Here is a 24,027-nt window from a genome sequence, read left to right on the forward strand (position 1 = left end):
GAGCTGCAGAGAAGGGGAGTCTTCTCACTCCTGAGGTGGCTGGGGTGTGGGAATGCTGATTCACAATGAACAATGCCCTCAGAGGGCCAACAGAAAGATTTGGGAAGGAAGCCAGGAGAAGGATGGAAGCTCAGAATCCCAGCGGAGTTGAGAGTACATAAGAAGATAGCTGATCAGAAAGGCTGGGAGCCAAGGAAATGGGATAAGAGGCAGAGCTTTGGCCTCATCTGGCAGAGGTCCCAGTGTCAGAGGCCAGAGGAGTTAAGCGTTCAACAGTCTTTGATCAACATTCAAAAGGAGGTTGATGAGTAATTTTCCTCAGGTCTACAAGGCACAGATTTCCCTAATGTTCCACTCACTACCCAATCCTTATCCCTGTGTGTGGCCTGTGCTGTGGGGGTAGCGGGTAGGGGTGAGTTCTGAGGAGGGGCTGGGTGTGGTATCTCCTTTCATTAGGGCAGGGCTCATAGTCCTAAAAGGGAAGAAGCAAACTGGCTGTTTACAGAGTCTACAGGGATCAAAGAGGAGGCACAAAGGCCCAAGAAGCAGTGAGCTCATCCAAAGGGTAGAGAATAGCAGTGGAGAATCCAAAATAAAAATATCTATCTACCAAAGAGTGATTATGCCTTCATGACATTATTTTGGAGGGAGGAGAGGTTGACTAAAGCTGCTTCCCTACTTTCAGCCACAGGCTGTGGGCCTGGGAAAGTCAGTATATACGGCAGGGTTTTCAATTGCAAATAACTACATTTAAGCACACAACAACAAAAAGGAATGTATTAGCTCAAATAACCAAGAAACCCTAGGATGCCTCAGGCACACGGGAATCCTAGAGTTCAAACGACGCTGTCTGTGCTCTCACCACCACTCAGTGCTACTCCTCACTGCCTGCCAGCCTCCTTCGTTCTCCCCTACTTCAAATAGCTTCCTCCATCTAGTGGAGCCACCAGGAGCTCCAGGTTACCTCACTCCAGCAGTCAAAAAACCCTGGAGGAGGAGTTCCTGTAGTGGTTCAGCAGAAACAAATCTGACTAGCATCCATGAGGACAGAGGTTCGATCCCCAGCTCGCTCAGTGGGTTAAGGATCTGGTGTTGCCGTGAGCTGTGGTGTAGGTCACAGACACAGCTCAGATCCCACATTGCTGTGGCTGTGGTGTAGACTGGCGGCTACAGCTCCAATTAGACCCCTAGCCTGGGAACCCCCATATGCCACGGGTGTGGCCCTAAAACACACACTCACATACACACACAGAGGAAAAGAATACCCCCTTTCCTAAACTGAGGCAGAAAAGGAGCCTGACGGAGCGAGCCAGGATTATGTGCTGCCTCTGAACCAATCACAGAGCCAGGCGGAGGAGGCACTACTCGGATTGGCCAAAGCTGAGTCACATGACCATCCCTGGTTTTGATGTCGATCCCACCCAAACCACATGAATTATGGACAGAGAAGTGCCCCAAAGGAAGGAAGTCCGGGCAAACAAATAAGTCCACTGTAAACAGTGTGGTCACTCATCAGGCCCCAGATACCAAAAGAGAAGCCCAGTCTTGTTCCTTAAAGCATAGAAGGGCTTTGAAGTCAGAACTGGTTTTAAATTTCAGCTTTGATACTTACTAGCTGTGTGACCTCAGGTAAATTAATTTCTCAGTGCCTGTTTCCTCCTTATAAAACAGGATACTACTTTTTAGAGATGTTTGAAAAGATTAAATGAAATGATGCACATCAAAGGGTTAAGCACAATGTGTGACATCAAGCGATCAATAAATGGCAGCTATTATGAGTAATGGTAACAAGCGTGATGATTATTTGGAACAAGGGTACCCCATGAAGGGTGAGCTGTGAGCTGGTGGAAAAGAGAGCCAGGTCAGCACGTGGATAAATCAACAATCAGTCAAGATTCATCAAAAGGCAACTCAGGATACAATAGAGGGGCTCTGGGTGAACTCTGAGATGACAATTCCAATCAACCCATGTTCTGAGCACCTAGTATGTGACAGGCACTGGGGATACAATGAGGAATAAGGCACATGGCTCCAAGGTAAACTACCGAAGTGAGACTATGGCTTTGTGATATTATTTTGGGGGGAGGAGAGGTTGGCTGAAGCTGCTTCCTTACTTTCAGCCATAGGCTGTGGGCCTGGGAACATGCTGAGCATATAAGAGAACAATGCCTGGGCCCCAAACGCTAGGACGATACAGAAGGACTGCAATCACCCCCCAAAAATGCCTTTGCATGAATTGGTAGGGGGAAGGGTCTTTTCCTTTAAAAACTTTACTTCCATCTTCCAAAAAACTCACGCTAAACAGATCTACTAGATCTTCCATGTGAATGACAGCCCAGAAGTGCTTTTTTTTTTTTTACTTGTAAATATTTCTTTTACTTGTTCATTTATTTTTTTAATTATAGTTGACTTACAATGTTGTGCTAATTTCGGCTGTACAGCAAAGTGACCCAGTCATACATAAACATTCCTTTTCTTATGCCAAAGGTTTGAAGTGTATAACCTGCACAATGTGGTGGCCCTGGCATAGGCAAGGAAGATGACACGGGGGCTGAGAAGGGTCAAAGGATGGGTGCAGATGGAGTAGCTGGGAGTCCCCAGGCCTTTGGGGACAGAGAATAACTTTTGGTCTAGAGCTGCACCATTCATTCCAGTAGCCACTCACCACAAACAGCTATGAAGCACTTGCTATGTGGCTGGTACAATTGAGGAGCTAATTTTTCTTTCATTTTAATTAATTTTAATGTAAAAATTTTAAACTGAAGCCGTTTAAATATATTTCCATGGACTTTGGCAGGGCTACATTTTACTTTGGATTTTGAATTGCATTGCATCATATTACATTGCAATGTATTGTTTTTTATTGTATCCTATCAAGCTCTTAAGTTGTTTCTGGTATTTCATTAATAATTTTTATATGATTACATAATGAAATTATAATATCTTTATACCTTGGCTTACACAAAATACACTATTAAGATTTACATTCTATTAAGATCAATTAAAGCTTACTTTTTTAATGTGGCTATTAGAAACTTAAATGACATGTGCGGCTCATAGAATATTTCTATTCAACAATGTTGCTATGAAGACATCCTAGGATTGATAGCATTAAGGGGCTCTCCTTTCTCATCTATAAGATGGACATGATACAGATGCCCTGTGCTAAACAGAGCAAACCATCTCATTATTCATGAATGTGTATAAAACACTCCCAGAAAAGCTCAAAGTCCTTTACAAGCATTAGGCCATGAATCTTTCTGAAATGGACTGTTAATTAGGTGTCATTATGCTTTGTTTAGTAGACGGAAAACCTGAGGCATGGGAACAGAATACCAGTTAATAGCTGACTTAGGAATCTAGCCCAGGCTTTAAACATTAAAGAGAAAGATGTGGGAAATCAGAAGAGGAATCCACTCTGCTCTAGTTCTTTACCAAGAAGCTATATTAATGCAAAATTCTCTCCTGTTACCGGCCACCCAGCCCCTCCTACTTCCCCATGCAGTCCAAGAATGGGGAAATGGGTGGAAGGGCTGGAATTCCCTACTGAATGTATCATGCCTTTCCCCAGCTTACAGGAAAGGTTCATGAACCCTAGACCAGGTTAAGGGCAAATATAGTTTCACAGAGAGCACAGCAACCTCTCCACCTTTTGTAATTAATCCATGGGCAATTTTCCTACCAGACATCCAATAAAATAAAATGAGGCTATAGACATTTACCAACAAGGACAAATGAACCTGCAAATGAACCTGTCAGATTACTCAGCTTTATTATCTGACCTACAACTGGATACACAGCATGGCCTCAGTAACCTCGGAGGAGATGCTGCAGATCCAAAAAGCTAAGAAAGAGGTACTGGAAACTTGATATAAATTTATACAGCCAGTGAGATTTTTCAAGTTATAATTTTGTGTTCTTCCTACAATGATTAACAAAAACGAGAGATCCTTTAATCCCAGAGTGGTATTTTGAAAAATACTTCCCAAGGAAACAATCCCCCCCAAGGGAAAATGATATAGCAATTCTACTTACTTAAAAACAAACAAGCAAAACAAACAAACAAAAAGAACACATGTCCAACAGTTAATTTTATATTAACATGACAGACTGTCACCTAGCTATTAAAAACGATCATCTGGAATTCCAGTCGTGGCACAGAAGAAACAAATCCAACTAGGAACCATGAGGTTTTGGGCTCGATCCCTGGCCTGGCTCAGTGGGTTGAGGATCTGGCGTTGCTGTTGAGCTGTGGTGTAGGTCGAAGACACGGCTCAGATCTGGCATTGCTGTGGCTGTGGTGTAGGCCAGCAGCTGTAGCTCCGATTCGACCCCTTGCCTGGGAACCTCCATATGCCACAGATGTGGCCCTAAAAAGACAAAAGACAAAAAAAAAAAAAAAAAAAAATCATCATTCCTACAAGAAAACGCCTGTTTGAAATAGTTACCCAAAGAACATTATGCCTGAACTAATTAAAACTTCATAAAGTAGGTGCATATATATGTATATATGGATGTGCACAAATATATCTAAATATAAAGATTATAGAATTTGGAGTTACATAAACAGTTGTACACAATATTCCTTAGGTTAATTATTTTCTAAAAAGTTGCTAAAGATTTTTAAAAAGTCATATGATGATCAAGATGACTGAGGTAGGTTCACCAAGATTGTCTCTGGAATAGTTTTGGGGTCATTTTTAATCTCTTTCTTGGAAGCTTCAGTACTGATTACATTTTTAAAAAATGAATCTATATAATGACCTTTTTTCTTTTTTTAATGATGGCAGGGAGAGTCCAAAGAGCACCCTAGAAGTTGGGGTTCTCAATGGCACGCAGAGTTCTGTCCTTGGCCTGGGGGAGGAAAGGGGATGTGTCACCAGCTCTGAACCCAAAAAACCTTCAGCTATGACTCCAGAGCCTATGAATAAGAATTCTTTGGAGTTCCCACTGTGGCTCAGTGAAACAAATCTGACTAGCATCCATAAGGACACAGGTTTGATCCCTGGCCTCGCTCCATAGGTTAAGGATCCGGCGTTGCCTTGAGCTATGGTGTAGGTCACAGATGTGACTGAGATCTGGCGTGGCTGTGGCTGTGGTGTGGGCCAGTGGCTGCAGCTCCAATTTGCCCCCTAGCCTAGGATCCTCCACATGCAGTGGGTGCAACCCTAAAAAGACCAAAAAAAAAAGAATTATTTGATTCACTGCTTCTATTACTACTTTAAATGTGTGACAAGTAAGTTGACAATCCTTTAAAAATACTAAAAAGTATTCATACCTAAACTTATATAGCTAACAGCATTCATAAGCTCAATTAAATTGTATTTCTGGGAAGTTCCCGTTGTGGCTTGGCGGGTTACAAACCCAACTAGTACCCTTGAGGATTGGGTTCAATCCCTGGCCTCACTCAGTGGGTTAAGGATCCAGCGTTGCTGTGAGCTGTAGTGTGGGTGACAGACTCAGCTCAGATTCTGCATTGCTGTGGCTGTGGTGTAGGCCAGCAGGTGCTGCTCTGATTCGACCTGTAGCCTGGGAACCTCCATATGCTGCAAGTGTGGCCCTAAAAAGCAAAAAAAAAAAAAAAAAAAAAAAATCATATTTCTGTTTCTCTGCATGGTAAAGGAGCAAGCATTTTTATCACCAAAAGCAAGAAAATAAAATAGAAAGCCAACTGCCTTCTATGAAACAAAAATAACCCTAATGGTAAAAACTAACTTTACTGAATGCTTAAATTATACTTGCAGAAAAATAAACATTGACATCACCCCTTTGTAGGAAAAAGAAAAGCCACAATTTGGGGGGGGGTAGTCATATGGAGATCCCACAAGTGGTGGTTGAAACCTAATATCGGGGGAAACATGAGGATGTGACGGTTTCTAAGGAAACAGTAACAGAAAGAAGTTGCTGGAACTCTATTCAGGATAAAGAGAAACCATTAAACATTGTTCCTATTAAATCAGGATGGAACTTCACAAAAATTAAAGATAAAGGGAATAGGAGATTTGACAGGGAGGTCTACATTATAAGTTATTTCATATAATATATAGCAATTTATAGTTCTCATTTTGATACTCTGCAGCTAAGCATTTCCAAAGCTCTTAACCTTAAAAAACAAACGGCAGCAACAAGGTCATACTGTATCATACAGGGAACTGAATCACTTTCTGCATAGCAGAAATTAACACAACACTGTAAATCAATATAATAAAATAAATTTTAAAAAAATACATGGCAGGTACTTACAAAAGAAAAAATAATTAAACTGCTGAAAAAAGAAATTATACTGCTGAAATCCAAAGAGATCTTTTTCTTTCAGAGACATGAAACTTACCAGACTAGACAATGTAATCAGCACACACTTTCCTCCCTCCTCCAAAACCACTCTTCTTAGCCATAAAAACCAAGACAACCACAACACTGTTAAAAAATAAATATTTGGGGGGAGTTCCCTTCGTGGCATAGCCAAAACAAACCTGACTAGCAACCATGAGGATGCAGGTTCGATCCCTGGCCTCACTGGGTGGGTTAAGGATCCAGAATTGCTGTGAGCTGTGGGGTGGGTCACAGACATGGCTCGGATCTGGTGTTGCTGTGGCTGTGGTTTAGGCCAGCAGCTGCAGCTCCGATTGGACCCCTAGCCTGGGAACCTCCACATGCCATGAGTGCAGCCCTAAAAAGACAACAAAAAAAGAAAGAAAGAAAGAAAGAAAGAAAGAAAGAAGGAAAGAGAGAGAAGAAAAGAAATATTTGGGTGGTCACAACATTGTAAATCAACTGCCCTTTAATACAATTTTTAAAAATGAAAAAATAAAACATAAAGAAATATGTGAGTGGGAAATAATAATAAATAATGTCCTTTCAAGAACATTTTGAAGAAGGATTATTTCTGAATAATATGAAAAATATTCTTGGGAAAATTTGAAAACTCTGTGGCTTCAGTCTACTCAGCCAAAAAGAAGTGAAAGTCTAATTCAAGAATTTAATGAATTTAGACTATTGGTTACAACTTGGATAATGAGCACCAAATATATGCATTTTTGTAACTTCCATATGCCCCCAATTATCTGGTACACTGATCTAGCATTTATTAGGCATGTGTTCTTCCTTAGGAGAGTTTACAATCCAGCTGAGAAGACAAAGGAACTTATATGAATCACTCAGCACGATAGAGAAAAACTATAGTGCTTGGGAAAAGAGATTGCAGTGGCTCCAAAGGTTCTGTTTAGAAAAGGGAAGGATGCGGGTGGAAGCAGAGGGAGGAATGAGCACAGCAGGTATTCCCATTGGCCAAGCTTTCATTTACAATGGTATCTGGTGGGTTCTAGCTGAATGAGTGTTTTCTAACCATCCTTCAGAAAGCAAGTCATTACTGTACCTGCTCCACTACAGCAATTGCCAGCACTGGTGTCTTCTGTATTCCCGATGCCTAGTCATCATCGTGGGAGTACAGAGCTTTGCAAATACAATAGCGTGGGAACAACACACCTCCTACTTCGGTGGAAGCTGATTCTTTTTTTTTTTTTTTTTTTTTTTTCCGTCTTTTTGCCTTTTCTTGAGCTACTCCCATGGCATATGGAGGTTCCCAGGCTAGGGGTCGAATCAGAGCTGTAGCCGCTGGCCTACACCAGAGTCACAGTAACGTGGGATCCGAGCTGCGTCTGCAAACCACCCCACAGCTCATGGCAACGCCGGATCTTTAACCCACTGAGTGAGGCCAGGGATCGAACCCACAACCTCATGGTTCCTAGGTGGATTCGTTAACCACTGCGCCACGACGGGAACTCCAGAAGCTGATTCTTGTCATCATTCCTCGGTGTACAAGCATAAAGTCTTATGGATGTTGTCAAGCCACCAGGACAGAAGGCTGGAAGGTCACACTGCACTAAGGGAGCCTGAGGAATGACTCAACTGGTTAAACAGGGTTGGAAAAGCTGTGATCACCCACGAGGAGCAGCAGGTCAGTCATCTGTGCTCAGCCCAGCCAGAAACAGGAACTTGGTGCACATTCCAAGAAAGGCATGAGCTTTGAAACAGGAAGAGGGGATGCCACGGCTGGGAAGGCAGCTGTGTGATAAACTGGCTTCCAAAGGAAATAATAATAATAGCCTGAGGCCACAGAGCCGCTGGGCCCACCTTTCGGAATAAAACATTAGGCTTACAGAAGCCAGGCTTCACTGAAAGGTAAACTATTTAGAGGCCAAGGTGACAGAATGAGCCCTCCTAGACAAAGCGAATTTGACAAGTAGGAACCAGGGCTCTCTGACCAGGAAGCAATACACGACTCAAGGAAAGGCTAGAGAGAGGTTTGGCCTCCCATGACCACTGTGATCATTTGGGGGTGGATGCTTAGCATACGAAGGAATCAGGGAGGAGTTTCTGTTGTGGCTCAGAGGTAACAACCTAACTAGTATCTATGAGGACACAGGTTGGATCCCTGGGCCCTGCTCCGTGAGTTAAGGATCCCGAGTTGCTGTGGCTGTGGCTACAGCTATGACTCAACCCCTAGCCTGGGAACTTCCATATGCCATGGGCACAGCCTAAAAAGACCAAATAAATAAACAGGAAGGAATCAGGGGCTTTAATTGGGCTAGGTGAGAGAATATACCCAGGCTGGTTAGAAAACATTCACTGTGGGAGTTCCCATTGTGGCTCAGTGGTTAACGAATCCGACTAGGAACCATGAGGTTGCAGGTTCGATCCCTGGCCTTGCTCAGTGGGTAAAGGATCTGGCGTTGCCGTAAGCTGTGGTGTTCGTAGGTCGCAGACGCGGCTCAGATCCCATGTTGCTGTGGCTGTGGTATAGGCCAGCAGCTACAGCTCTGGTTGGACCCCTAGCCTGGGATCCTCCATATGCCACGGGTGTGGCCCTAGAAAAGACAAAAAAAGAACAAGCAGGGAAAATGGCAGCACACTGCTGTGGCCGAACTACACTAGCCTCTCAGCAGAGGTTAGTAAGGAAAGCTACACTCCAGGCACTAAAGGCAGCTGGAACAAAACGTACTTCCTCTCCCTCCTGAAAGCCCAGTAACATGACAAGAAAGGGATAAACCCACAAGGATGGGGAAAATAAGAGGCAACAGTACAAACACTTGGGTGGGTTGAGGGGAAGCCAAGAAACAACCTGATATACGCCACAGAATCTCAAAATGCTAATTAATTAAAGGCGCTGACCCTCTGTGGGGGGAGGGCGAGCTAAAATAAAAATCGAAAGCCTCCTTGAAAAGCAATTGCATCTCCCAGGTCCCTCCAGCCACTCTGAGCAATTAGGGAAGTGCCCCTTCTCTACCCCATGGAAAACACCTGGAATTTCTTTCCTACCTCCTCCGCCCGGGGAGTTACAGGACCATATAACTACCCCAGAGAGGGTGAAAAAGATAAGGTCTCCGGGCTGGAGTATGTCAGGCACAGCCCAGGTGTTTTAGTGGAAATATCAAAGGGGTAAGACTCACCCAGATCACCCAATGGTGAAGGTCTCGGTCAAGAAGCCCTCACATCTTCAGCTTTATTTTTTGTCTTTTTGCCTTTCCTAGGGCCGCACCTGCGGTATATGGAGGTTCCCAGGCTAGGGGTCTAATCAGAGCTGTAGCCACCGGCCTATACCACAGCCACAGCAACGTGGGATCCATGCCAAGTCTGCCACCTTAACCACAGCTCATGGCAACGCCCGATCCTTAACCCACTGAGCAAGGCCAGGGATCGAACCTGCAACCTCATGGTTTCTAGTCGGATTCATTAACTACTGAGCCACGGCGGGAACTCCATCTTCAGCTTTTTAATCCCCCCCCTCACATGTGAGCACACAATCAAGAGTATGAAACACAAAGAAAGCCTCTAATTAAAAGGCAGAGACCTGGGAATTCCCATCACCGCTCAGCGGTAACAAACCTGACTAGCTTCCATGAGGATGTGGGTTCAATTCCTGGCCTCACTCAGTGGGTTAAGGATCTGACATTGCCATGAGCTGTGGTGTAGATGGCAGACCAGCTCAGATCTGGTGTTGCTGTGGCTGTTGTGTAGGCCAGCAGCTGCCCAACCTGGGAACTTCCACATGCCGCGGGTACAGCCCTAAAAGGGAAAAAAACAAAACAAAACAAAATATCAATTGTCAGTGGCAGACAGATATTTTTGTGTACTTACTATAAAATGAATAGACAAAATACAAACAGATAAAATAAAGAAAGATAAAAATAGACATTTACCAGGAAGCTCCTTAAGGATGGGCTATACCAAAATGAGGAAATCTACAAAGCAAAGACATACGCTATGGGTAAGAGAAGATCTAATACAGGAGAAAAATAATAGGGATCCCCAGGATGACAAAGAGAGGTCCTCAGGGTGACATCTGTGCCCCATATGTTGAGGGCAACCAGTCCAGACTAGAGCAAGCCAGGAGGCTCAGGGACAGCTTCTTCAGGGAATATGAAATTAACAGAATACCTGATGCATCTGACTTAGAAAACTAGCCCAAAGTTTGGGGTTGAATTAATGGTGAGTACATAAAAAAAACTAAGCCAATGCACAAAGCAATTACTGACTCCAAGGAAAAGAAAAAGTTGTGCTTGACTTAGCTACGAATATTGGTCTAACCAAAATTACTGTTTAACCAAGGATGGGAAAATAGGGAAGCTGTGGTTAGGTTGGGGGTTAGAAGGAAAAAGAGAGCCAAGTCATCATCTTCCACAGCGGGGAGTCGACAGATAATGCTTCAAACTGAAAAATGCAACTACAAGTATCCACTAGGAGCAATGAATGCCAAAATAACCCACTCAAAGAATCACAAGTGTTTGTTTCTGGAGACAGAGAACTGTAATTTGGATGAAAAGTCTAAAAAACAAACAGAACTAAACGAAAAATCTATTTGCTTCTATGCCCATTTTTACGTGCTTTTGCTTTGTTTCCCTAATAACAACTTGGGAAAATTCCATCTTTGTTTCCCCCAACAAAAGAGAACATCATTTTCTACATCTAGTTCACTGTAGTGGTAGTCATCTGAGCTCTAAGCGGTCAAATGCAGTGGGAAAGTTAATAGTTATAATCCAATCCAAGGAAGAACTGGTTGAGCTAGGGCCCAGACACAAAGGCAAGCCCAGATGGAGGCAGGTTTGAAGGCGGAGGCAACTTCTCAGCCTCTCTCCTCTGAAGTTCTTTTCAAAGCTATTCTCACAGCACAGTTACACAGGACAGGGAAATTTTAAGAACTGCAAATGACCATGGACTAATTTCACTCCTTTCTAACAGACTCCGATGCCCAATTTATGACCCTAATCCAACCAAGGCAACTAGCCCCCAAAGTGGTTGATCTGGGTTCAACCTCAATTACTCCACGTTGCCTGTGTAGACTGGATAAAAGGCGTGCACAGGAAGGGCTCCGAAACAAGTGACACTGTCACCAACAGACATTTACTGAGCATCCATGCACCAGGCTGAAGGGCAACAGCCCTGTCAACTCTGGGGAGCAAGTGTCCTGCCCTGCACAATGAGATGATTCTCCCCAGGGGTGGGAACCCAGGGAGGGGTGGAGTAGGGTGGAAGTCAAGGAGCTGGAAGAGCTGGGGTGGGGAAGGGAGGCACCAACCGGGTCAACCTGGAAGAACCTGTAGGCAAGAGGTGTGCTTGGAGGCCCAAGGCCCAGGCCCTCAGCGCTCTGCATACACAAAGGAAGGTGGGGAGACCAGGATTCTTCCCCATGCAACGAGTGGCCAGACACTGCCCACAACCCCACCAGCCACCTTATTAAAGGGTCAACTTAGAGAGCAAAGGTCACTATTCTCCGATACAACTGTAAACAGGTTGATAGTTTGATAAGCTATCTTGATAACAGGTGGACAGTGCTAGAGCATATAGTAACATTATTCTTTCCTATTTGGAAAGATGTGAAAATTCTAGTTCAAGGACCAATGTGGGGCAAACGTCTTGCCAACTAGAGCACTGCACAGATTTGCATGTGTTTGCAACACTTACCCTATAGGGCTCTATACGGTCCCACAAACCAAAAAGTACACACCCCATGGGAAGAATCAAGATCATTAACATAAACACAATGCAGTAATCATCTAAAGCTGGCGAGAGAAGCAATACATTGATCAGATTAATTGGAGTATTGGGAAAGTATAGGTCTTGCCTAAACAATGAAAATGTACCTTAAACTAAAAACTATTCTCAAATACGTAATGAGAAAATTACACACACTTCTTTTCTCCACAGAAATCATGACACTCCAAACTACATGTGACTCTCGCCAGCTGAGCTACTAGCGTCACACACTAACCTGCTAAATCCTAAACTTATCTGGGAAACCTACTGTTTGGTTGGGGCTGTTTTTTCCTATCCAGCTCTTTAGGGGAGAATCATCTAGAAGAGAATAAATTCTCAGAATTTCCTAACAGGAAAAATGGGCACTCTCTGGAAAAACACAGGGTATATGCTGAAAACACTTAACTATTTTGGACCAGCTTCAAACCCACTTAGCCACCAGTCATCCTGTTGTTCCGACTTAACATTGAGACCCAAGCTTCTAATCAAATATTCCAGTCTCCAAAGAATGGCAATAGATGAGGCTGTTTCTGAACCTGATACACAGCAACGTGTTATTCTTCCATGAAAACGAAACAAACAAAAAAATCAAACCAAAAGGAAATTTAGGATCCGAGGGAAAGCTCACGCTGCCGCCGCCCCCCCCACACACACCGAGTCAAGGCCCTAGCTTTTCCAATATATTTATTCACCAGACCCCTTTTTTCAAGGTTCAAACACAATTTCCCAGATGAAAAACGTAAGGCTAGTAATGTGAGGCACTTAGGATACGTGCAACTCTGGAAAGTCTCGGTGGATTCTGCCAAGCCTCGGCGGATTCAATCAAGCTGAGAGAAGGAATCAACCCCGCGGCGCAGCTGAGAAGCGAACCCAATGCCGAATTTGCCGAGGGGCGGCCTTGGTCCAGAGACCCAAGGGGAAAGGGGCGGGTGTTCCTCGGTAGAGGCCAGTGCCCGAGCCCGAGAGGCGGAGAGGCGGCGGCCGCCGGAAGGCGCGGCTACGCTGGGACGTGCACCTGTCCCTTCCTGGACCGCAGGAGCAGGGGTCCTCACCTGCCGCGGCACGTCCCCACTCACAGCGGCACAGAAGAGAGAAAATCGTTTTTAGTTCCACGTCTCTGGGTTTGTAGAAGACTCCTCTTGGCGCGTGCATCTCCGTCCCCACCCTTCCCCGCCCAGAGTCGCCCAGTCCCCGGGCCGCCCTCGTCGGTCCTCGGCGCCCTTACCTGGCTGGAGTGCGCCGGCTGCGCCGAGCCCGGGAGACGTGAGGTCTGCCAGCGCCACGGAGTCCCGAGTCCCCCCCGCCCCTGCTCTCCGACCCCGCCCCTGATATCCAGCCACGCCCCTGCCCTCCGGCCCCGCCCCTGCGCTCCCCGCCCCGCCTCTCTACCGCCCCGCCCCCGCTCACCGAGACCGGCGGCGACCTGTTCCCACCGCCCTACTGCGGGTCTGAAACAAATGGCCAGAGTGGGTCGGATACGCGCCAGGGCTCCCGCGACCCAACTGGAGTATGGGGAGAGTCGAAGAAACTTCCCTGGTGTTTCGGACGGCGCGCTGGGCCTCCTCCCCCAACCCCAGAACCGCGGTGCGAGGATGAGGACACCCCCAGGCCGGGAGAACCCCGCGCAGTGCCACCTGTGGGTGACCCGGGGCTCTGTCGGAATTAGGTACCGCACCTCCCCTTCAGCTAACTCGTGGCAAGCCAGGTGGGTGATGCGGTGCGGTGGAGCGAAGCAACAAGTTTTACTAAAAGAATAAGTCTTTTTACTGTCAAACCTGAAGCAGCAGAGCGTATCTGAAACACTTACAGGGTCACGTGGCCTCACTATTGTAGTTACACTTTATTCACTCACTGAAGGATAACAACTGCCCTTATATAAGACTTAACTTTGTGCCAGGCACTCTTCTAAATGTATTACCCGCATTAACATGTCTAATAAATTTATGTTTTATCAGAATCGCCCATTATACATAGGCTGAAAATGAGGCACAGAGAGTTAACCTGCCTAATGTCAGCTAACCAGTAAATTGAAAAGCTGGGATTCACATCCCAGAAGCCCTCCTCCTGATTCCAGGCTCTGAACCACTGCTCTCCTGACTCACCAAAATTTGAGTGTCCATCTGTCCCATGAGCTGTTAGAAGCCCGCAATAATACAAGACGAGGTCTCGGCCCTGTGGCATATGGGAGTTCCCAGGCTAGGGCTCAAATAGGAGCTGTAGCTGCCAGCCTAAGCCACAGCAACACCAGATCTAAACCGCATCTGTGACCTACATCCCAGCTGGTGGCAATGCTGGATCTTTAACCCACCGAGTGAGGCTAGGCATGGAACCCACATCCTCATGGATACTAGTCAGATTCTTAACCCACTGAGTTGCAATGGGAACTCCTGCCTTGGACGAGCTTTTAGACTAGTGGTGGGGGGGTAGTCAATCAGTCATCAATAAGCAGGTAAAAGTGAAGCCATTGCACACCTGAGAAGCATCCTGACTAATTTAAAGCAGGGTGATAGAATTGAGAGTGATGAGGAAGGAGAGATGGCTCAGAGGAGGTGACACTGTAGCTGAGAGCTAAATGGTAGGGCAAGCCGAAAGCCTGAAGATGAAGCAAAGGGAAAGGCACATACATTAAGCATCATTGTGCCTTGTGCTTACTGGAGACCTAGAATCATGTCTTCCTATGTTATCTCTCGTTTGATCATTCAGTAACCCTTAGAAGAGGTCTGATAAGATTCCATTTTCCAGAGGGGGAAAAAAAAATCTAATGAATAATGATTTGCCTAAAGTCATACAATGCATTAGAGAAAGGATTAGGGGGTAGGGGAGGGGTGGGAAGAGGGCACAGGTTTGAACCAAGGCTTTTTGATTCCAAAATCCTCTTCCACTGAGGTGAGGGCCTCAAGTATGATGACCTATCAGAATAAATCCTGTAAAATGTCCCTTTTGTGATCTTCTTTCCTCCCTGCCCCAGTCTCTTCTGCCTTCTGTTGACTAGTTGATATAATTTCCCTCAGGGCAGGTGTTCTTTGAGGGAACAGAGGTTAGGAACTTTTTTCCAAAGGTGCAAAAAATTGTGTGTGTGTGTAGAGGGGAAGAGTTGTAATCATATAATTATGGTAATAAAGTTGGTTTTCTCCCTAGACAAAATGCTCACACACATATATATGTGTAAGTGAGAGGACTTAGAATTTTCATCAAATTGACTGATCCAGAAAAGGTAAGGGAGTTCCTGTTGTGGCTCAGTGGGTTAAGAACCCAACTAGTGGATATGAGTTTGATCCCTGGCCTCTCACTTAGTGGGTTAAGGATCCCGTGTTGCCACAAGCTGCAGTGTAGGTCACAGATGTGGCTTGGATCCTGTGGCTGTGGCTGTGCTGTAGGCCAGCAGCTGCACCTCGGATGCGACCCCTAGCCTGGGAACTTCCATAAGCCACAGGTGCGGCCCTAAAAAGTAAAATAAAATAAAAGAGAGAAAGAGAGAGGAGTCTGTTTTGTCATTCTTAGTTCTCAAGAAAACCAGAGAGGACTGATGTGTGAACGAAACATCTAGATCAGCATAACTCTTTATCAGTGATAATTGAGGTAGTTTCCACAGTGCTATACTGTTTCCTGGTGAAAGCAGTCTCTGTAGTGCCAATCAAATAGTATAATTAGGTGGTTAGTACTGGTTTAATCATCTCCGAAGCCTGTGATGGAGAGTGTTGGCATTGGTTTTCAGCAGTGTTGTTAGAGAGACTGTAAGGGAGCTTGAGCTACATTGACAGAAAGGTGTAAAACTGAACTCAGGATGTGGTAGGCTAAAAAAAAGTTTCATCTCTACCATTTCCTATATGAAATGGACAATAGCTTTCATGGAAAACAGAATGCAACGTTTAGGCTTATGTAATGAAAACTTTTATGTTGAGCCCGTTCACAAGAAGGAATCTGGTGGTGGACCTAAAAAGATTTCTCCCTCTTTCTCCAAAGAGAAGATTCAAACAGTATTATTGCTGCTCTCCTTTTTTAATAAAATTGAGATACAGAAGGAAAGGGGCATTTATGACTTAATAAAATTGAGGTACAGAATAAAAGGGGCATTGATAACTTTATGATGAAGAAAGACAAGGATTCCTTTCTTATCAGATATGCACATGGCTGCTATAAAATTTGTATGTTTAGGAGTTCCCACTGTGGTGCAGCGGGTTAAGGAGGTGGCATTGTCTCTGCAGCAGCTAGGGTTGCTACTGAGGCACAGGTTCAACCCGGCCCAGCAGTGTGGGTTAATAAGGATCCAGCATTGGCACAGCTGTTGGGTAGGTTGTAGCTGCAGCTCAGATTTGATCTCTGGCCAGGGAACTTCCATATGCCTCAGGGGCAGACACCCCCAAAAGTTATATGTTTAAGTAAGCAATACCAGGTTGACATAATTTTAGTTCCTTGAGAAAAGAAAATACATCTTTTTAACTTGCACATACATTCCACACCGTGCATAAGAAGACACAGAGTCAATGTGAGAAGTTTGTAAATAAAGTGGTGTTTGGTATTTGGAGCTTCTCCTACTCTTTTTTGTACATCTCTGGCTTCCTTTTGTAACTTTCTTCCCACCCATGGACCAAGCCCATCCTAGATGAATGGATAGTAAATGTTTGTTGAATGAATGAATGATGACAACAATGATGCTAATAATGCAGGCATCAGTCTTATAATGAATCTGTTCCTACGTGAAGATTACTACTTCACTGTAGTGGTATGATGTATGTCTGCCTCTCTTTCCATCATGTAGATGAAAGTAGTTGCTTCTTTTGAACTAAATGGAAGAAAAGAGTTTGGGATGCAAAATGTTGGACACAAAATCAAAAATTATACTCTTGGGAACAATTGTGAAATAAATCATGCAAAAGCAAGAAAAAGCATCATATGCAAAGTACGTGTATAAGATCATCACTCTTAATAATAAAATAGAGGGTAACTCTTCTTCCCCCTCCCAGCTGTCCTGAAAGCTATTTGCTTTCCTGTAATAAAGACTTTGCTTGCAAAAATAATCATCATAATAATAATATAATTAAATCTCCAATAATAGGGAAGTGTTTAAAATATATCAGTAGTATGGAATGTCAGACTGTTGTTAAAAATGGTATCTATGGTAATAAAGTAGAAATGTGGAGGAAAACATTAAATTTTTTAAAAAGAAAAAAAATTAAAATTAAAAAAAGGAGCTCCCATCGTGGTGCAGCAGAAATGAATCCAACTAGAAACCCGGAGGTTGCAGGTTCGATCCCTGGCCTCACTCAGTGGGTTAAGGATCCAGAGTTGCCGTGAGCTGTGGTGAAGGTTGCAGATGTGGCTCAGATCCCACGTTGCTGTGGCTGTGGTGTAGGCCGGCAGCTGTAGCTCTGATTGGACTCAGCCTGGGAACCTCCATATGCCGCAGGTGTAGGCTTAAAAAAGCAAAAATATAAAAAAAAATTTTTTTAAAATATACAATGCTTTACATATCCTATCATTGTAACTAAAAATTTTATGGGAATAGAATTGATGTGTTGAAAATAAGAATTATGAACAGTTATTGAGGGAGTTCCTATGTGCCAGACTGTTTTAAGTACATTAGATTAATTCATCTAATTCGCACAACTGCCTGAGGTGCAATAGCTTTAATAGAAAACTGCACACAGTTCTTATTTTCATTTTACAGATGAGGGAATTGAGGCAGAGGTCTAAGTAATTTGCCCAAAGCCACACAGCCAGGATGTGGATATAAGAGTGTGACTCCAGAGTTTGCCGTCTTAACCATGCAAAACTATTAGATAAAATAATGTGTGACTTGTGGATTATGGGGGGTTTTTTTAAAAGTGCTTTCTTCTATTTTTGCTGTGTTAATATTTTAATATTAATTTAATAGTAAATAAAAAATATATTAAATTCCAGAGTTAGAAAACAAAGGCACAGAGATAAAACTAGATTACACGCTGAAGAAGAGACGGATGAAAAGGTTAAATGGGGAACATATTGAGTGAAACCGTATGGGTTTGGACAATTTATATTTTGGATTAGGATCTATGGAGTTCCCGTCGTGGCGCAGTGGTTAACGAATCCGACTAGGAACCATGAGGTTGCGGGTTCAGTCCCTGCCCTTTTTCAGTGGGTTAACGATCCGGCATTGCCGTGAGCTGTGGTGTAGGTTGCAGACGCGGCTCGGATCCCGCGTTGCTGTGGCTCTGGTGTGGGCCGGTGGCTACAGCTCCGATTCAACCCCTAGCCTGGGAACCTCCATATGCCGCGGGAGCGGCCCAAGAAATAGCAAAAGAGACAAAAAAAAAAAAAAAAAAAAAAAAAAAAGATCTAAATAGTGTTTCAAATGGGTCCAATATGTCAACAAATTTACAGTTTATGAGGATTGAGTTAAAATGAGCTGTGTCACATAGAATGTTACATTCAGTATGATTAGTATGACTGAAAGTATATTCTGACCTGATGGCTTTTACTTGCTGTTTTTTTCTACCTTGAATGCTCTATCTCGAGAAGGTCTTAAAGAACCTTCCCAATGGTGGCTGTTGGAAAAATGTGACCATCACTGCATTCGCAGGAAACTGAGAAAATAGTGGTGAACAGTTCAACAAGCTCCCCGTTACGGTGGAGCTTAAGTTCCGGTGGAAAGGTCAGTCACTTAAAAATAGGTTTAGCTAGGAGTTCCCACTGTGGCTCAGGGGGATCAGTGGCATCGCTGGAGTGCTGGGATGCAGGTTTTTCCCTCAACCCCACCTAGTGGGTTAAAGATCTGGCATTGCTGCAGCTGTGGCTTAAGTCTGATCCTTGGCCCAGGAACTCTGTATGCCGTGGGGCAGCCAAAAAAGAAAAAACAATTTAAATTTAAAAATTAAAAAAATAGGGGAGTTCCTTTTGTGGCGCAGCAGAAGTGAATCAGACTAATAACCATAAGGTTGTGGGTTAAATCCCTGGCCTCGCTTAGTGGGTTAAGGATCTGGTGTTGCTGTGAGCTGCAGTGTAGGTCACAGACAAGATTTGGATCCTGCGTTGCTGTGCCTGTGGTGTAGGCCAGCGGCTGTAGCTCCTATTTGACTCCTATCCTGGGAACCTCCATATGCCGTGGGTGCCTAAAAAGCAATAAAAAAATTTTTTTTAATTAAAAAAAATAAAAATAGATTTAGCTACAAGTAATGACATCCCCTCATGGAAGTCTGAATAAAGCCCTTCAAAGATTTTTATATCTTAAATCTCTGGAACTTATGAATATGTTAACTTATATAGCAAACAGGACTTTGTAGATTAAGTGAAGGATCTTGGGGAAAATATCCTGGCCTATCCAGGTGAGCTCAGTATAGTCATGGGAGTCTTATAAGGGAGGCAGGAGATTCAGAGTCAGAAAAAGAGTTGTGCTTAGAATTGCAGAGGACAGACAGAGAGTAGCAAAGATCTGAGCAAGCTACACAACTGCTTTGTAGATGAAGGGAGGGGTCACAAGCCAGGGAATGCTGGCGGCTTCTAGAAAAAGACAGGGAGCAGATCCTCCCCTAGAGTCTCCAGAATGAACCAGCCCTACTGACACCTGGATTTCAGCCCATTAAAATTGATTTTGGACTTCTGACCTCCAGAACTGTAAAATAAGACATTTGTGTTGTTGTTAAGACAATAAGTTTGTGGTAGCATGTTTAGGAGCAATAGCAAACTAACAGAACCCTTTAAAAAAATTGTCTTCGTTTGGATTTCCCACTATGATGCAGTGGTATCAGTGGCATCTTGGGAGCGCAGGAAGCAGCTTTGATTCTCCACCTGGCCCAGTGGGTTAAGAATCCAGAGTTACCGAAGTTTCAGCTTAGGACACCACTACGGCTCAGGTCTGATCCCGGCTCAGGAACTCCATATGCCACAGGGTGGCCAAAAAATAATTTATTTTCTTAGTATAAGAAGTCAGTGTCAGACTGAAATGATGTTCCATGGTGTCAGGACCTTAGCTTCTTCTATATTTTCATGTAAGTGGGACCTGGAGGGAAATATGAGTATCTCCAGGGACTCATGATGTGGGTATCAGGCCATGTCAGTAGTTCTCAAACTTGAGTAAAGTATAAAACCCTTTCAAACAAGAGGATTTTACCATACACACACACACACACACAAACACACACACACACACACGTATAGTTTTTTATGTATATGTATAAAACTAGTTCTGCATCATTTATGTCCATATCATTTTAAACATATTTAAAACCAAAATAAGTTTGTAAAAGAAATTCAGATAAGACTGCAAAACCAGTTATTGAGGCCATGTACATCCTCGCACCATGGTGTCACTGGAGGCCACTTCAGGAGCAGTAACAAGACATTCCTGGAGTTTCCTGGTGGCTTAGAGGTTAAGGACTAGATATTATTACTGCTGTGGCTTAGGTTCAAGCCCTGGGCTGGGAACTTCCACATACTGCAGGCATGGCCAAAAAAAAAAAAGACATTTCTATCCCTTCCAGCCAGTGAAGAAGTATCATTGGAGGCCAAGTGGGGAGCTGAAACTCCCAACCCCACCTGTCAGTATGAGGTCACCTCTGCTTGATTGAAAGTAGGGCATGGGACACCTGAATTTCTAACCCACTCTTGTGGAAGGTGGTGAAGATGGTGCCCCCACCTCCCCTGCCATAGCAGTGTCAGAAGAATCCAATTAAAACAGGATTCTTGGAGTTCCCTTTGTGGCGCAGTGGAAACAAATCTGACTAGGAACCATGAGGTTGCAGGTTTGATCCCTGGCCTCCCTCAGTGGGTTAAGGATCCAGTGTTGCCATGAGCTGTAGTGTAGGTCACAGGTGCGGCTTGGGGCCCACATTGCTGTGGCTGTGGTATAGGCCAGCAGCTGCAGCTCTGATTCAACTTCATATGGAAACTTCCATATGCTGCAGGTGCAGCCCTAAAAAGTGAAAAAAAAAAAAAATTCTTCAGAGTTCCCATTGTAAATCAGGTTAAGGATCCAGCACTGTCACTGCCGTTGCTGGAGTCACTGCTGTGGCACAGGTTCAATCCCTGGTCCAAAAACTTCCATATGCTGTGGGCACAGCCAAAAAGAAAACAACAGAATTCTTAAATAAAATGCAAATTTTGTAACATAATACCCCACATGTTCTGATTTCAATAGGAAATAACTCTCTATTCCAAGAAACAAGAAGATCTCAAACTAAGTAAAAAAAGATAATAGATGCCAACACCAAGATGTCTGGGATGTGAGAGTTACATGAGAAAGAATTTAAAGTAGCTGTCACAAAGCTGATTCAATGAGCAGTTACAAACATACTTGAAACAAATTTTAAAGAAAAATCTCCAGAAAGAAATAGAAGGTATCAGTAAATAAATAGAAGATGTAAAAATGAATCAAATGGAAATTTTAGAACTGTAAATTTTAAATATGTAGAATAATAACTATATATTTAAAACTACATGGAACACAACATTATAAATCAACCATACTTCAATTAAAAATTAAGAAATAAAACAAAACTACATGGATAGGCTTTAAACAGAGTAGATGGGATAGAGGAAAAAAAATCAGTGACCTTAATAGAGCAATACGAGTTACTCAATCTGGACCATTAATAGTCCTGTGGGACTATAACAAAAGATCTACCATTTGCATTATCAGTCTCAGGAAGGGAGAAAGAGACCCAGGCTAAAGTGCTCCAAGACATAATAGAAAAACACTCTCCACATTTGCAAAATCTATGAACCTGCAGATCAAAAAGTTAAGCCAACTGTGTAGAGGATAAAGGCAAAGAATTCCACAGTAAGACACACCATAAACTTCTTAAAACTAAAAAACAAACAAAAACCTTTTTTAAAAAAGAGAGAGCCATGACTCCTTACCTATGGGGGAAAACAATTGCAAAGATAGCTGATTTCCTATCAGAAATCATCCAGAAGGAATTAGCATGACAGTTTTTGAGTGCTGAAATAAAATAACTTTCCCCAGCCCACAATACTATACCCAGTGAAAAATATCCTTTAAAAAATAAAGGGAAATTCCAAGTAGGAATAAAAATTAATATATAAAAAATAAAGGGAAATCAAGTCCTTCTCAAGTAAAGGAAAATTAAGATAATTTGTCATCACCAGTCTGCCCTAGAAGAATGACTAAAGGAAGATCTCTGAACAGGAATCAATGATAGAAGGAATCTTGGAATATCCAGAAGGAAAAAAATACACAATAAGCAAAAATATTGGTAATATGATAGACTTTCCTTCTCCTATTGCTTTTTCAATGATAGTGGGTAGTTGAAGCAGAAATTGTAACATCGTTGGAGTTAATGAACCCAACTAGTATCCATGAGGACAAGGGTTCAATCCCTGGCCTCGCTCAGTGGGTTAAAGATCTAGCATTGCCATGAGCTGTGGTGTAGGTTGCAGACCTGGCTCGGGTTCCACATTGCTATGGCATAGCCCCACAGCTACAGCTCCAAATGGACCCCTAGCCTGGGAACCTCCATATACCTAGGGTGCGGCCCTAAAAAGACAAAAAGATTTTTTTAAAAATTGTAACATTGTCCAAGTGGTTCTAAAAGTATGTGAAGAAAATATTTAGGACAGTTATAAATATGGCAGAAAGTAAAGCTATGTAAAGTTTCCTTCAAACTGGTAAAATGATGACACCAGGAGAAGTATTTATGATGTAAGTATATGTAATGTGTATGCAGTGTAAATCACTAAACCACTAAAAGCTATACACTAACCACTAAAAAAGCTATACCAACAGATATACACGAAAACACTGTATTTAAAATGAAATAAAATTCTAAAACTATCCCTCAAATGTTTATGGAGCATATACCAAGATAATGATATCCTGGGCCATAAACAAACCACAACAAATTTTAAATAATTGAAATCATGCAGCATGTATTCTCAGATCACAGTGAAGTCAAACCAGACATCAATAACGATTTCCAGCAAAACTCCAAAATGCTTGAAAAATAAGCAGCTTACTCATAACTAATACATGGATCAAAGAGGAACTCATAAGGGAACCCAAAAAATATTCTGAATGGAATAAAAGCAAAAATCCAACATCTAAAAATTTGTGCACACAGCCAAATAATGTTGAGAGAAATGCATAGCAGTAAATGCATCCATTAGAAAAGAGGAAGCATCTCAAATCAAAAATCTAAGGTCCCACTGCCAAGAACTTGGAAAAAGAAAAGCAACATAAATCTAAACAGAATGATGGAACTAATAAAGATAAAAGCAAAAATCAATGTAATTCCAAACAGAAAAAAATAGAGAAAATCAGTGAAAGAGCTGATTCTTTGAAAAGATCAGTGAAATTGTCAAAAACACGGACAAAGACTGTTAAAGATAAGAGAAGACTCAAATTACCAGTTTCAGGAATGAACAGGGGAACATCATAAAAGACCATTCAGACACCAAAAAGGTATTAAAGGACTACTACAAACAACTCTGCACACTTAAATTGGACGATTTAAATGAAATAGGCCAATTCCTTAAAAAGTACTAATTATCAGGAGTTCCTTAATGGTCTAGTAGTTAAGATTCAGTGGTTTTACCACTGTGGTCTGGATTCAAACGCTGGTCTGGGAACTGAGGTCCCACATCAAGCTGCTGCACAATGTGGCAAAAATATATATTTTTTAAAGTAATAATTATCATATTTCATCCAATATGAAATAAATACATGAAAAAGCCCTATTACTATTAAGGAACATAAGATGTAATTTTAAAACTCCTCAAATAGAAATCCTCAGACCTAGAGTTCTCATCATGGCTCAGTGGAAATGAATCTGACCAGCAAACATGAGGAGGCAGGTTCGATCCCTGGCCTCTCTCAGTGGCTTAAGGATCCGGCATTGCCATGAGCCGTGATGTAGGTCGCAGACTTGGCTGGGATCTAGCATTGCTGTGGTCACAGTGTAGGCCGGCGGCTCCAGCTCCAATTTGACCCTTTGCCTGGGAACCTCCATATGCCTTGGGTTCGGTCCTTTAAAAAATAAATAAATAAAATAAAAAAAAAAA

At 43.0% G+C, this 24,027-nt stretch overlaps 1 protein-coding gene across 3 annotated transcripts in view; it reads right to left on the bottom strand.

Annotated features, from left to right (window-relative positions):
• The window catches only part of TEC (tec protein tyrosine kinase), a 131,207-nt gene extending 117,487 nt beyond the window's left edge, over nt 1-13,720 (bottom strand). Inside the window, exon 1 of one of the 3 annotated variants that reach the window (XM_013978657.2) lies at nt 13,441-13,720. The gene's annotated coding sequence lies outside the window, so the exon portion shown is untranslated. Of the gene's footprint in view, nt 1-13,085; nt 13,196-13,258; nt 13,332-13,440 lie in introns of those variants that run through there. The other 2 variants (XM_003128960.5, XM_013978655.2) reach the window with 2 other exon arrangements.

Source organism: Sus scrofa, chromosome 8 (genome assembly GCF_000003025.6).
Source record: "Sus scrofa isolate TJ Tabasco breed Duroc chromosome 8, Sscrofa11.1, whole genome shotgun sequence".
Classification (NCBI taxonomy): domain Eukaryota; kingdom Metazoa; phylum Chordata; class Mammalia; order Artiodactyla; family Suidae; genus Sus; species Sus scrofa.